Source organism: Notechis scutatus, chromosome 2 (assembly GCF_049901735.1).
Source record: "Notechis scutatus isolate UNSWTSFEM ecotype Mainland chromosome 2, rNotScu1.2, whole genome shotgun sequence".
NCBI lineage: Eukaryota > Metazoa > Chordata > Lepidosauria > Squamata > Elapidae > Notechis > Notechis scutatus.
In genome coordinates this window covers 74,600,619-74,615,328 of record NC_142010.1, presented here as the reverse complement: position 1 = coordinate 74,615,328, position 14,710 = coordinate 74,600,619, and the positions used below count along the sequence as shown (strand labels likewise).

Genomic DNA, 14,710 nt, shown 5'->3' with positions numbered 1-14,710 from the left:
TTTGCTTTCTTCCGCTTTATTTTACAACTTCTCATTCATTTCTAATTTTATTACATATCCTTTTCCAAATTTCCATATCTTCACAGTAATTATACTTATACTTTTATCTGTCCTGTTTACCATTTCATTGTGTATTCTTTTTTTCCATCAGGAATGATGATTAATTCTTTATGCACGAAAAGCCATTCATTTCAAAATGATTCCATTTAAGCACCTGATTGCATGGAGTGAAAAATATAATTTTCTTGTAATACATTGGTCTGCTATTTTATTAGTGTCTATACAGACAACCTGTTCTTCTAAATGGTGTTAGACATTACTGGGGAGATAGACAGATAGATAGATAGATAGATAGATAGATAGATAGATAGATAGATAGATAGATAGATAGATAGATAGATAGATAGATAGATAGATAGATAAAGATAAAGATAAAGATAAAGATAAAGATAAAGATATATGGATATATGGATATATGGATATATGGATATATGGATATATGGATAAATATATCTTCCCCTTTGTTTGCCTAGAAATAAATGTGTTTTGCGGAATATAATTATTAATGCTCAACTTACCCCAAAGCACAGTACATTCATTTAAAATGTAGATGAGCTGCCACTTGATTATGTCATTTCCACAGACTTTTAGTCTTTTACTCTGAAAGGACTTTCACACTATTTATTTTTCTTGTTGCAAAAAAGATGCCATTAAGTAGGTTTAACACATTCTTTCTAATTTCTTTAAGGCTTGATTAAATCCCTCTTGTCTCATAGAAGTGGAATGAGAAGGGATTCACACACACACACACACACACACACGCACACACATACACACACAAAAATACTGAGTGTCCTAATTTGCCTAAGAATAACTCTTGTGACATTCTAATAGATGTAGGTAATATTAAATCTTGAGAATATCGTTACTGTGAAATAATGAACAAGTTAACTTAATTCACATTTTATCTTGTGCAGTAATAAAAATTCATAGCCAGCATAGGAAAGATCTCTGAATGCTTTGTCCGTGGCATAAATTATGCTTCAGCTGGTATTTTCAGAAGAAGAGGGCAGCTATTATTCCTTTTCATAAGATTTGGAATAATTGAATATTTGCAACAGCAGTAATTCATGAGTTCAGACTGCCATTTTCATCTTGAAATTTGAAACAGAAACAGTTTTGCAAAGTTCTGCTCACTATTTATGCCATTTAAATGACTCTCAACAGCAATATTACTCAGGTTCGAGTGGATTAAATATAGTTTAGTAAGGTTTTTACAAAATGGAAGTATTTTGCATGTATCTTTAATATATCAGTAGTACCAAATCCATATGTTTTTGAACCCTAAAGAGAAACCCAAGTCCAAGTCAGGTCTATGTAGTATTCTTAGCTTATTAACGGTATTGTAAAGATAGATAGATAGATAGATAGATAGATAGATAGATAGATAGATAGATAGATAGATAGATAGATAGATAGATAGATAGATAGATGGTATTCAGCTTTGTTCAGGTATTTTCCCACGTCATTATAGTTGTGCTTTTAAAGTTGTAGCAACGTTTCAGCAGAATCTCATCTGCCATCATCAGGCTTCTGTATAGTGTTTGTCTGTGAGTCAGCCTTGCATAGCCATTCCTGTTTTAAATTTGGGGCCAGCGTACTGCTGTGCCAGAATGGTTTTTTCTTCATCCTGATTGGTTGGGAGTCTTGGTCTGTGTTTATTGGTTTTAGAGTTTGCTGTGTTCTGCTTGATTGGTGTTTCTAATATCTTCTGTCTGTTTTGTAGCTTTTTTTTTCTCGATTGGCTGGCAACATTGTGTTTCCTGTATTGGAGGCCTTTAGTGTAGCTTGGCTCTGAGTAAACAGGCGGCTATCATTTATTAGGAAGCTAGGTTTCATCTGGGTGCCTGGTTGGGGTGTGTTTGAGCTGGAGGTATCGGTTTTCTGTTTGTGCCCAGGTGTTTGCCTGGCTTGTGGTGTGGAGATTTTTTTGTTTGTGAGTCCAGGCTTCCAGATAATTGACAGTCTGGTAGAGTCATCTCTTCTATTCATGCTTTCAGGTCTTTTTTCAATCTCTATGGCTTCTCTGATAAATGTTGGTACAACTTTAAAAACACGTCATTTCTCACAATGACGTGAGAAAATACCCGAACAAAGCTGAATACCATACATATAAATACCCGTGAAAACTTAAGAAACACACACACATATATATAACATATTTATATGGTCTAAATCTTTAGAAGGCATGACAAATATGTGAAAAAGGGATTCACTCTATATTCATTAGTCTCTCTCCATTTCATTTCATTTGATGCAACAGAGTTAGGCTGTTTCTTCTCTGTCAAGTGAAAGCAATGCGTAGTTGATAGGAATCAAGTTAGTGAAGCAGAACTAGGTAATTATTCCTGCTAGAAGAAAAATAAGAGGTCATTGTTCCTTTGCACCATGATGCTAAATGTTAAATGTTACCTGCCAGTCTTCCAACTACAGCTGATTATCCATTTGTCAGCTCTAATAACAATAATTCTTTTTCCATCACACTGGCCTTTCAGTCCAATAGAACCAATCAACTTTTGTGCAAGGTACAATTTCTTATGATATATAGAAATAATGGCTAAACTTCCATTTTTAAAATATCTATGACTTCCACCATCAAGTTGGGTAACTCACCCAAAATGTAAGTGAACTAATATACAGCTGACACTTTGGTTTGATAGCTATTGAACATGAAATGTTTTAACTGAGCAGACGTTGCAAGGATGAACTTAAGAGAAGTGGTTTCTAATAATGACCACTCGTCACCTCTAAAAATGGAAACTTCAGCTTCTTCTGGAACTTTTGAAAGACCATCTTTTGTCCACTGAATTATACAACACATTCAGGTGTAGACATTTTGGGAAGTGAACTAACATTTAAAGAAATTCTCTCATTGTGGGTCTCTTCTAACAATAAATATTTCTTCAATCCTCTTTGCCTCTGCAGGTAAGAAAAGCCTTGTCTTAACTCAGAACCTAAACACTTAATGCCTGGGTAGGAGAATCCAGGAACTCCCAGGACTGTAGGAAAAATGGGGAAATTGTAAGACATCCTAGAGGAAAGCAATTGGAAGCCATTTCTGTAATGTTGCCAGATAAACTGCACAGATGTGTCCGGTGAAATCACCAGGATTCATGTTCAGTTAGAAGGATTCATGGTTAGAAGGATTCATGGTTAGAAGGATTCATGGTTTATCACACTTTTAAAGTATAGTTACTATGTTTGACAAGTTTCACAAGAATATTAGTTTCCTGATTCCTCTATCCCTAAAAAACTGAAAACCAAATGTAGTGTTTTACTAATATCAGGATTACTTAAAAAAAAAAAACACACATTCTTGTTTATTTGTACATAATTATTTTTCATTTCTGAGAATATAGGCAAGTGCTTATATATGCCTGACATCCAGTCTTGAAAAGATTCAGCCAATTTAACTTCCTCTTTTTATTTAGTTACATTTTTATTTTATCTTTCCTCTTACAAACTAAAAAAACATATATGACTTTCCAAAAAGGTACATATTTCCATAAGTCTGTGAGAAATTAGGCTGGGACATACTAATTGTCCTTACAGAGATCCTCATTTCATGGTTGATTGTGGATTTAAATCTGAATCTACTCAGTCCCAGTCAACTTTCTAAGCCATTTTTCCCTAGTTTGATGTCCTCTAAGCCTTGCTTGCTGTAACATTCCAAAGGAGACATAAGATCTCTGATGGATACCAAAGGGAGAAAGATTTCTTTCTGCTGTTAGAGGAAGGAGCCTTCAAGGCATTTCTCTGTGATGCAGGAAAAAGGAATGCTGAATTCCTTAGTTCTTAGATTAGTCTATGTCACCTCAACTTCATAAAAGGACAAGGATATGAAGAATAATTTAGTAGGTCTATGAAACATACAGAAACGTAAAATCTAAATGCCACTGAAAAATGGCAGGATAAAAACACAGTTATGTTTCTCTACAAAGACTAAGGTATTAAGGAGATGAGAGGTCATTTCCTTGTGTGAAATATTACTCTTTAAATAGATAATAAACTGAAATGGGTAATGTAAAATGGGAGATGAGAAATTGCTTGTTCTACTTGAAGTAGATGATAATTTCCAGTACTGATTTTGCCACTGCAAACCTCTACTTTTACACCTTTTGAAAATTGTAGATATTACAGGCAGATAAAAAAACTGTAATCAGGATAAGACAAAATACATCAATTGCAGACATAATCTGCCCAAAGACTAAGGCTGAAGTTTGTACAAATATTGCATGAGTATGCTGTGAACTTTACATCTGAGAAGTGAAGAATGAAAATTGACTGGGAAATCTCTATAGTTACTTTTCTGTACTGCATCAGCTAAGCAACTGTAAGAGCCATTTTCTCTGGAGAATGTGGTTACACTGTAATGCAGAGAAAATAAATGCACACTTGATTACAATAAATCCACAAAATTTAAGCACACAGTTCTGCACCTGTTCCATTGATTTCAACTGGACTTCTTTTAACACTGACTGAATTGAGTCTGAAATGTGTAACTATTTTGGGGGTGCATTTCCACATTCTTTCATATGCTTGTTGTCAGATGTTACTTTTGAGTAGACATTAATGCTTATTGTTGCCTGGTATAAGAAGATATAGCAGTCATAAAAACATTTCTTTGTTATGATAGAATTAGCTCAGAAAAAGGAGAAGCAATTAAGAATTCTAAACGAATATCCACCATTCAGGTTTTACTTTTTCTTCCAAGTGCAACATTCTAAAGAAGTGGAGAAAGAAACTTCATCAGCGTATGGCATTTTTCTGAGCATGCAATGAAAAAGTTATTTGTAAATCAGATTTCATCAGTTCCAATTTCAAAAAACAGGTGAAGTTTTATGGTGGAGGCAAGGATGAAATATGAGAGTTGGTAACTCTCCACTAGTTCCAGAACATATGTATATATGAATATGTATGTATGTATGTATGTATGTATGTATGTATGTATGTATGTACACACATACAAACACACACATTAATTTATGGAACTGGAGTAAGGACTGAATAGTGCATTATGTTGTGCTTTGATGCAAGCCTGTTAATTTTGTGACAGCCACAGCAGGAATGACATAATGATTAACAGGTTTGGTTTGTCTAGGATATGAAATAGGTTGGAAGACAGGAAATACTCACAACAAAAGGCACATTTACAATGTGCCAATGCGGTAATTGCTGAAATCTAAAGCCAGAAACATATGAGCCCCAAACTGTTTTTCTTTAAAAAACAAAAAAACAAAAATAGTCAGATGCCATGTTATGGTTTAAAATACTGTAGAACAAAAATAAAGTTCTATTGATTTTAATCTGAAGGAAAAAAACTCTCAAATGTTGATGGAACCTTTATCATTTCAATGGCAGGGCTAAATGATTGAAAAGGCATACTCGGTGTAACAATGCCTTGAGTTTCTAAGCAAATAGAGTGGAAATTGAGATAGCCTACTTCCAATCAATGTTGATAATATTGAATTTGCTAGACTAGTGACTTAGTTCAATTCAAGGCAGTGCTTGCATTCCAAATTATTTTCACAAGGGAAAATGTAAGCATTCAGAGGGCCTCCAAAATTAAAGCTCTAACCCTGACTTTTGGTTCTTGCTAAAAATGGCTAAATAAGACAGACTTACCTTGCAAAATCAGCACTGGGAGAAATACCCTGATGTATATAGCTATAGCATTGGCCAAGAGGCAATGATATGCAGAGAGTGGCATCCAGTTAATCTGTTCAATGGCTTCATTGGGTATGACTGATAATGATATTGGCAAATGGAGGCAAACACATCTCTTATTTGTCTCAGTAGACACTGGACACTTTGGTCAGACAGTGCTGATAGTAGTGCCTCTCATCCACCCTCATCATTTTCTCTCTTTCAATTCAGATAGTGGTTCTTATTTTGCATTTCAGTTGGCTAAACACCTTTGTTAAAGCTTCAATGAATGTAGCTTCATGGTTGTAACTATGCACATGACTGCAATTATCCTCATCATACTAAACCGGAAATACAATGCTATGTGCTGCTGTTCACAATATATCAACCAATCACTCAATCATTTACTCACTCAATATTTGTTGCAGTTATAGACCAACATAATATAGGCGCACATTATGAGGATACAGACCCTGAATGACAGGCATTTCTAAAATTCTAACTATGATACAGGGACTGTTCTTCCCTGAACTAGACTAGTTGCAATTAGCTATTTGGAAATTTTCACCAGTCTAGCTGCAGTTGCTACTGCTACTTTTTTTTTTTTTTACTCATCCCTTCACAGATTTTTTTTAATCTACTGCTGGTAGGGCTATTGCTACTATATGAGTGAGGAAGAAAATTTCTCTCAGCTTCCCCCACTCCAATTTTATAGGCCAGTCTAAGAGAGAGGCAACAAATACTGAAGTTAGAACATTAATTATATATGATAGAACTATAAGAACCCTTTTCTTACAGCAGAATTTCTGACAAATCCCAGGACAGGACAGATTTTATGATATCAGGGTGATGCAATTAGCAAGCAATGGTTTCAAGGTCATAGAAAAGCAACAATAGAAAAGTGCAGTAGAAGACGTGAGAATATTTGTTCCATGTTGTTTAGAATGGATAAACCTTTCTTGAATTGACCACACTTAAATTTTTTCTTTCTAATAATGTTTATTGAAAGTTTCAAAAAAATATTTGGAGGAGAGGGCGGAGCTTGCGTTGCAGCGGTACAGCATGCGATCTATAAGCTCTAAGATCACTGCTGATATCTCCATTGCAGGACGGTCCCTGTTAGGAATAACATGGTTACCTAACTTAGTTTGGGTAAAATAATATATATAGACTATAATAGTATTTGTCACTTTAAATGCAAAGCAAATGTAATTTTGGGTGCGGTTGTAAAATCACCATAAGAGGGAGCAAGAGAGCTCACTGTTTACTGGCTTTTACTGGATTGCTGACAATGATGGATTGATGGTGATAACTGCGTTTTTTCCCTGCTATTGCTGAACGAAGAAAAGAGGTTTGATTTTCTTCATATCTCTACTGCAAAAAGAGATATATTACTGGACTGATTATTTGTAAGTTTACTGACCTCTTTTTCGACACTGGACTTTGCTAATGGATAATCCCCGGACGGACTGAACTAAGTGTATGATATATGGACTGTTTGACTATGCATATAAATCTTACTGGAATAAACTATTTAACTAGCACATTGTATCTGTTTTACTGAGTGTAAACTACAACAACGTTTATCTCACATATCTGCCTGACTGACTGACTACCGTTGCACGTTCTGCTAGGGTGTATATCCCTAATAGTCCCAACGGACCTAAAACGTCCCGTAGAGACGGTGACAGAGAAGGGCACATCCTGTCGATCCCAGGGACATCGCAAAGATGCAGGAGAAGCCCTTTTTTCCTGCAGTGGAGAGGCAGCCATTAAAGCTGCTGAAGCTGGGACAGCTCTGGAACGGAAAAAAGCTGTAAAGAAAGTGTGTCAGTTTGGTGAGATAATTTTCTACTTATTTTTTTTCTGGAGAGAACACCCTAAAAGACTAAAAATTAAATTTAAAAGTGAAGATAAAAGTGCTTAAGTGGCGAGATTAAGCACAAATTAAACCTGAAGGTTTTTTTCTTTCTTCTTATTGGAACTTTAGATTTTGTTAAAACTTTTCAACTTTTCAACTGGACTGGTCTTTCCTTTTTAATTTTATTTTTTTCCTTTTAAAATAACTCTTTGGAAAAGCTTTTTTTTCTCTTGTTTTTTCTTTTTAATAATTTTAGATTCTTTTTAAATTTTTTATTCCTGATTTTAATATTAGAGGGGAAGGGAAAGGAAAGGGAAATAAGTAGCGCTGCCACTTGGAGGCTTGGATACATTGTTTTTCTTTCTTTCTTTTTTGTTGATACATTTGCTGTTATGTTCAAGGACTCTGTGCTTTTCATTGAAAAGATAGTGGGAAGAGCATGTAGATTGTTTGCAGGTGCTCTTCTGTGGAACTACTGATAGCTGGAGTCTGGATTTGAAATTGAAGAAAGAAGATTGAAGTGACCTTGAAAAGAGAACTGAAAATTTTGTTTTTTGATTTAGTAAAGAGCCTTGAACATAGAGTGGCAGTACTTTGCTTATTGACAGAATTGCATTTTCTCTTTCCTTTTTTTTCTATTCCCCCCCCCACAGTTGGATTTTTATATTTGGACTTGAGTCCTTTGATGCAAGAATAAGACTACTTTTTTTCGCCCTCCCTCCTCCCTTTGTTTTACCTTTTTAGCAAGGGGAATATACAGATTTCTGTCTTTTTAAATTTTTTCCTAATTTTTTTTATTTTTCATCCTTTTTCCATTTTATATTTTTTCCCCTTTTTTCCTACATAATTGGAACTAATTGGATTAAGATATTCAAGTGTCTGAAGAATTTTTCCCTTCCCTTTTTTATTTTTATCTTTTGCTTTTATTTTTTATTCTTTATTGGAGTGGCAGTTGGCTGCTCTTGCTTTTTCTTCTCAATTTTCCTGTTAAGTATTCTAAGATGAGCAGAAAGATACAAGCCTCAGCTTCTTCAATTCCAACTTCTTCCTCCTCACCATCTGGAGGACAACGATCAATACAGGTGATGTTACAACAAGAGAAGGAGAAAGAAGTAACACTGCAGATGATTATGCAAGGAATTCAAAAGATACAAGTGAAAACAGATAATATTGAAAAGAGAATGGAGAATATTGAGCAAAGAACTGAAAAGACAGATGAGAAAATTGAAAATATTCAACAGATGATGATGCAATATGAGGACAGAATCAAGAAAATTGAAGAACAAGATGTACAAAGAGATAAGAAGATTGGAGATATGATTGAGTGAAGTGGAAAGAGACAAGGGCAGATCTCTGCAATCATTGAGATGGGAAATTGATAGATCAGAATTCTATCTTAGATTTCAAAATATAGAAGAAGAAAAGGGTGAAAACCTTGCTGAAATGATGACAGAAATCCTGACAGAAGCATTAGAGGCAACTAAAGAGGAGATGATGGATGGAATGGACGAGGTTTTTCATGTTTACACAAGATATGTGATGAGAAATAAACTGCCAAGAGAAGTTCATATCAGATTTACTAAGAAAATAATAAAATCACAAATACTGCAGGCGGCAAGAGAAAAAACACTAAAGTACAAAGATAAAGAAATAGTGGTACTGAAACAGGTACCGAGAAGAGTGAGAGAGATAAGAAGAAAATATTTATTTTTGACCAAAGAGTTACTTAAGAGAGGAATAAATTACAGATGGCTGATACCTGAAGGTCTCATGTTTACCTGGCAGGAACAAAGACACAGAATTGATACAGTTGAAAAAGCGGAGTTATTCTATCTGGAATATTTTAGAGGAAGGGAGGAAGATACAAGAAAAGAAGAGTCATTAATTGAATTTCAAGAGGAATGTACAGCAATAATTGAAAAAGAAGAAGGAGCCGTAGGTGGTGTACCCTGAGAACAATGACAACCAAGATCTACTAGATCAACAAATCCGTCTTATAAAGTCTAAAATGGATGAGAGAAAACTGATTACAATTAATATAAATGGGCTTAATTCAGCTATTAAAAGAAGAAAAGTATTTCATAAGTTAGAGAAATTAGAATTTGATATAATCTGCCTACAAGAAGAATATATTGGAAAACAACATGATTATATATTGAAACAACAAAAATTAGGGAAATTATTTACAGTGTTGACACACTGTAAAAAGAGAGAAGTGGTGTTATACATTAGAGATACAATCCCTGCGGAACAAATATATACAGATGATGATGGAAGGATTTTGATGGTGGAGATAATGGACAATAATCTAAAGACACTTTTAATAGCAATTTATGCCCCAAATGATAATCAAGAAGATTTTTACAGGAAATTACATAAGAAAATAATTGAACTGGACTATGCTAATATCTGTCTGATGGGAGATTTCAATGGAATAATAAATGACAAATTGGATTATAAAACACACACACACACACACACACACACACACACACACAAAAACAGCAAAGAAAACTAGGAAGACATTGCCAAAATCCTTCTTTCAAATGGTAGATGAGATAAACTTAAAAGATGCATGGAGAGAGAGAAATGCGGAAAATAAACAATATACCTTTTATTCAAATAGACATGCATCATGGTCTAGAATAGATATGATATAGATATCAACAGAATTGCTTTCTAACATACAAGACATTGAAATAGAAGCAAGTAGCTGGGCAGATCACAATCCAATAACACTTGTATAGAAAGGACAAAAAAGGAGATTAGATGGACTTTAAATAATACAATATTAAAGGAAAAAGACTTTAAACAGAAAATTGAGAGAGAATTGACTTTTTTCTTTAAAGAAAATACAAAAGAGGATACATCATTACAGAACCTCTGGGACACGATGAAGGCTTATACAAGAGGTTTGATAATGGACTATACAAGGAAATGAAACAGAAAACAGAAAAAAATCCTTAAAATATTGGAAGATGACTACAAGAAATTGGAAAAAGAACTACAGAAATCACCACAAAAAAAGGACATTAAAATTAAAATGGACATAACTAAGCATAAAATGGGGCTAATGGAAAAAATAGAAATAGCACAAAAAATAAAAAATGCTAAGCAGAACTATTTTGAAGATGCAAACAAACCAGGCAGATGGCTAGTATATAAATTGAGAAAGGAAAGAGACTAGAGAAGAATAAATCAATTCATAAATGAACAAGGACATGTATTTTATGGAAATGCAGAGAAGAAAAATATTATTCAAGATTACTATGGAAAACTGTACCATCAAGAGGATGTTCAGGAAGAAAGAATTCAACAATACTTACAGGAAGCAAATTTGCCCCAGATACCTAAAGATATTGAAACAATGTTAGAAAGTAATATAACAATGATGGAATTAACAGAAGCTTTAAAAAAGCAAAACTTTGGAAAAGCACCAGGTCCAGATGGTTTGTCAGTAGAATTTTATAAGACATTCCAGGAAACATTGAATCTTCACTTATTAGAAATTATGAATGAAGTTATGACAAAGAAGAGAATATCCGAAACATGGTCAGAAGCATATATCACACTTGTACTGAAGGAGGACACAGACCCACAGCAAGTTAAAAATTACAGTCCTATATCACTATTAAATTCAGATTATAAAATTTTTGCTTCAATTCTGGCAGAAAGACTGAAAAGATACTTAAACAATTTTATTCATCCTGATCAAAATGGATTTCTGCCGAAGAAACAGATTAAAGATAATATGAGAATAATTTTAGATACACTGGAATACTATGAGGCACATCCTGAAAAACAAATGGCTCTGATGTTTATAGATGCACAAAAAAAGCCTTTGATAATGTGAATTGACATTTTATGCTGTTACAGTTGGACCAAATGGGCTTTGGTAAAAAATTTACTCAAGCCATCGAAATGATATATCATAAACAAACTGCAAAGGTTATGATAAATGGAGAGTTAACAGACTTTATAGATACAAGAAAAGGGACCAGACAAGGCTGTCCACTGTCGCCTCTGTTACTTGTGTTAACACTGGAAGTGCTGAATAGGAACATCAGAGAAGAAAAGGAAATAAAAGGAATGAAAATTTAAAAAGAAGAGTATAAATTACAAGCTTTCGCAGATGACCTGGTATTTATATTAGAGGATCCATTGGAGTCTGCACCTAAACTGATATAAAAGATAGAAGAGTATGGGAAAGTAGCAGGTTTGAAAATAAATAAAGATAAAACAAAGATTTTAGCAAAGAACATGTTAGTAAGACGAAAGAAAGAATTGAAGGAAGTTTTGGGGTTCCAGGTCACAAACAAGGTTAAGTATTTAGGGATACATATAACACCAAGATGTAGCACACTTAAGGAGGACAATTATCTAAAACTTAAACAACAGATTGCAACAGATTTGATAATTTACAATTATCACTGATTGGGAGAATATCTACAATTAAGATGAATGTATTGCCTAGAATCTTATACTTATTCCAGACAATTCCAATCAGATTAGGGAAAGAATTTTTTGAAGATTTAAACAAAATAGTACTAAAATACATTTGGCAGGCGAAGAAAGCAAGAATAAAACTTAAATTGCTGCTACAAGATGCAAGAATAAGAGGAGGATTTGCTTTGCCCAATTGGGAATTATACTACCAAGCGACGAGTCTGATGTGGGTAAAGGAGTGGATAACACTAAGGAATACTAGACTTTTGAATTTAGAAGGACATGACCTGCTGTTAGGGTGGCATGCCTTCCTCTGGTATAAGGGAACTAAAATGCAGGGGTATTTTAGAAGACATTATATTCGAGAAGCATTGTTTCTAAACTGGGAGAAGATAAAAGAGCAATATTATTTAAAAATTCTACTACTATTGAAGCTTTTTCCTATCCAATAATATATAAAAAGGAACAAATAGTTAGATATGCTGAGATATTGAATGAAAAGCGTGAACTTAAATCTTTGCAAGTGTTGGAAGAACAAGGTGTAAAAATGAATTGGTTTTCATATTTGCAAATACAATCTAGATTTGATAAAGATGTTAAAACAGAAGGTATCTATGATTAGTTGACTGATTTAGATAAAAATTTGACAGGTACTGATGAAAAAGTAATAAAAAAAACTTTATGGACATTTGCTAGAGTTTAAATTAGAGGAAGAACAAGTAAAAGAAACAATAATTGTGTGGAGGAAAAATTTCGGATATGGGATTGATTTAGATAAATGTCAAAAATTGTGGTCTCAAAATTCTAAAATGACAATGTCAACTGCACATAAAGAAAATTTGTATAAGATGTTTTACAGGTGGCACTTACCCCCGACGAGAATTGCGAGGATGTTCAAGAATAAATCGAATAAATGTTGGAAATGTCATCAGATACCTGGTTCATATTACCACATGTGGTGGACATTCTCGGATGCAAAAAGATATTGGATTATAATCCACACATGGTTGGAAAAAATGACAAAACAACACATAGACTTTAAACCTGAGATATTTTTATTGGGAATTATACCAGAAATATATTGTAAAGAATTGAAATATTTGATTGTAAATGTTTTAACAGCAGCTAGAATTGTATTTACTAAGAATTGGAAAAATGAAAAAATACCTATGCAGGAGGAAATTATTAAGAAAATCATGGACTGTGCCGAAATGAGTAAATTGATATTTGAAATTAGAGAACAAGAGGATAAACAATTTTATATGATATGAGATTTATTTTATCAATGGTTAGATAAAAAAACATGGTAAAGAAATAGATTAGTAAGCCTTACAATAAAAGTTAATAGACTGATAAAGAATACAATATAAAATGTATAACCATTGGATGAATGTATAAGATTAAATCATAATGAAAATTAGAATATCTCATATAAAATGATGGAAAAATAGTCAAATGAATGTTTAATAATTGATATTATATAAGCACAAGCTAGACCGATAAGGTGAGAATTTATATAACTTGTGAGTAATGGTAAAAAAAAGGATAGCACAAAAGATTGTAACCAACTGACACACTGTATGTATATAATTGAAAGAGGGCTTTATGTTTTTATGTTTTGTTCGTATGTTTGTTGTAAAAAATAAAAACTTTGTAAAAAAAAAGTTTCAAAAAAATATTTTAAGAAAGAGAAACATGTTCTCACATTTTTGCAATGTTTTCATCGCAGTGTACATTTCTATAAGTGCCAATTAAAGTCATTTGCTACAAGTAAATCTATAACTTGTTTCCTAAATCCTTATTTATGTTATTATTACATTTATAATACAATATGTATTTAATTATATTACTTTGCATATATACATAGCTATATATACATTTATCCTTATTTCCATTTTCCTTTGTTGTTTGTTTAATCTATTTCACTAGACATCTTTACTTCCTTTTTATACAACCATTTGTAACATATATTCCAAGTTGTAAAAAACTCCCCCTCTTCCTTGTTTTTTAGTAACATGGTTAGTCTAACCATTTCTGCACATTGGTGGATTTTATTAGTTATTGCCAGGTCCGTGAACACACTTAACTTTTTTATGGGTGGTGATGGTAGTGGAAGAAATTGATGGACTCAAGACCATAAGGCAGGAAAGGCCACATACAGACTTTATATCAGAGGTGGGTATTCAGCAGGTTCTGACCAGTTCTGGAGAACCAGTAGCAGAAATTTTGAGTAGTTCGGAAAACCTGCAAATGCCACCTCTGACTGGAGCTTTTATAGTATCCTTCCCCTGCCACGTCCACCAAGCCAAACCCACAGAACCGGTGGTAAAAAAAATTGAATCCCACCACTGCTTTATATTTCTTTCCACAGCAGGAAATGATGCCACATACTTTCATGAAAGGTACTGTTAGAATGGCCATATAGCTAAAGCAGATTGTGAGGATTGTAAAATGAGGGGGTTTGAGGTAGCTGCCTACAATCCTGGATGGGAATCTCAAAATAATTATATCTGATTCATAAATGGTAGAGTTTCCCTAGTTCTTTGGCAGAGAGGCAGGGGTGGGATACGACAGGGTTAACTACTGGTTCGGTGATTTATTATGTGCTTCCCTGCATGCTGCACATGCACGCCTGTAAATCGTCACCAGCACGCTGCGTGAAGAGAAGCAGCCTTTGAAACAGCCCTCTTTTCCTGC

General features: G+C 33.8%; 1 long non-coding RNA gene across 1 annotated transcript in view; it reads left to right on the top strand.

Moving 5' to 3' along the window:
* The window catches only part of LOC148132087 (uncharacterized), a 93,690-nt gene that overhangs the window by 77,858 nt on the left and 1,122 nt on the right, over window positions 1–14,710 (top strand). The gene's annotated exons all lie outside the window — the stretch shown is intronic.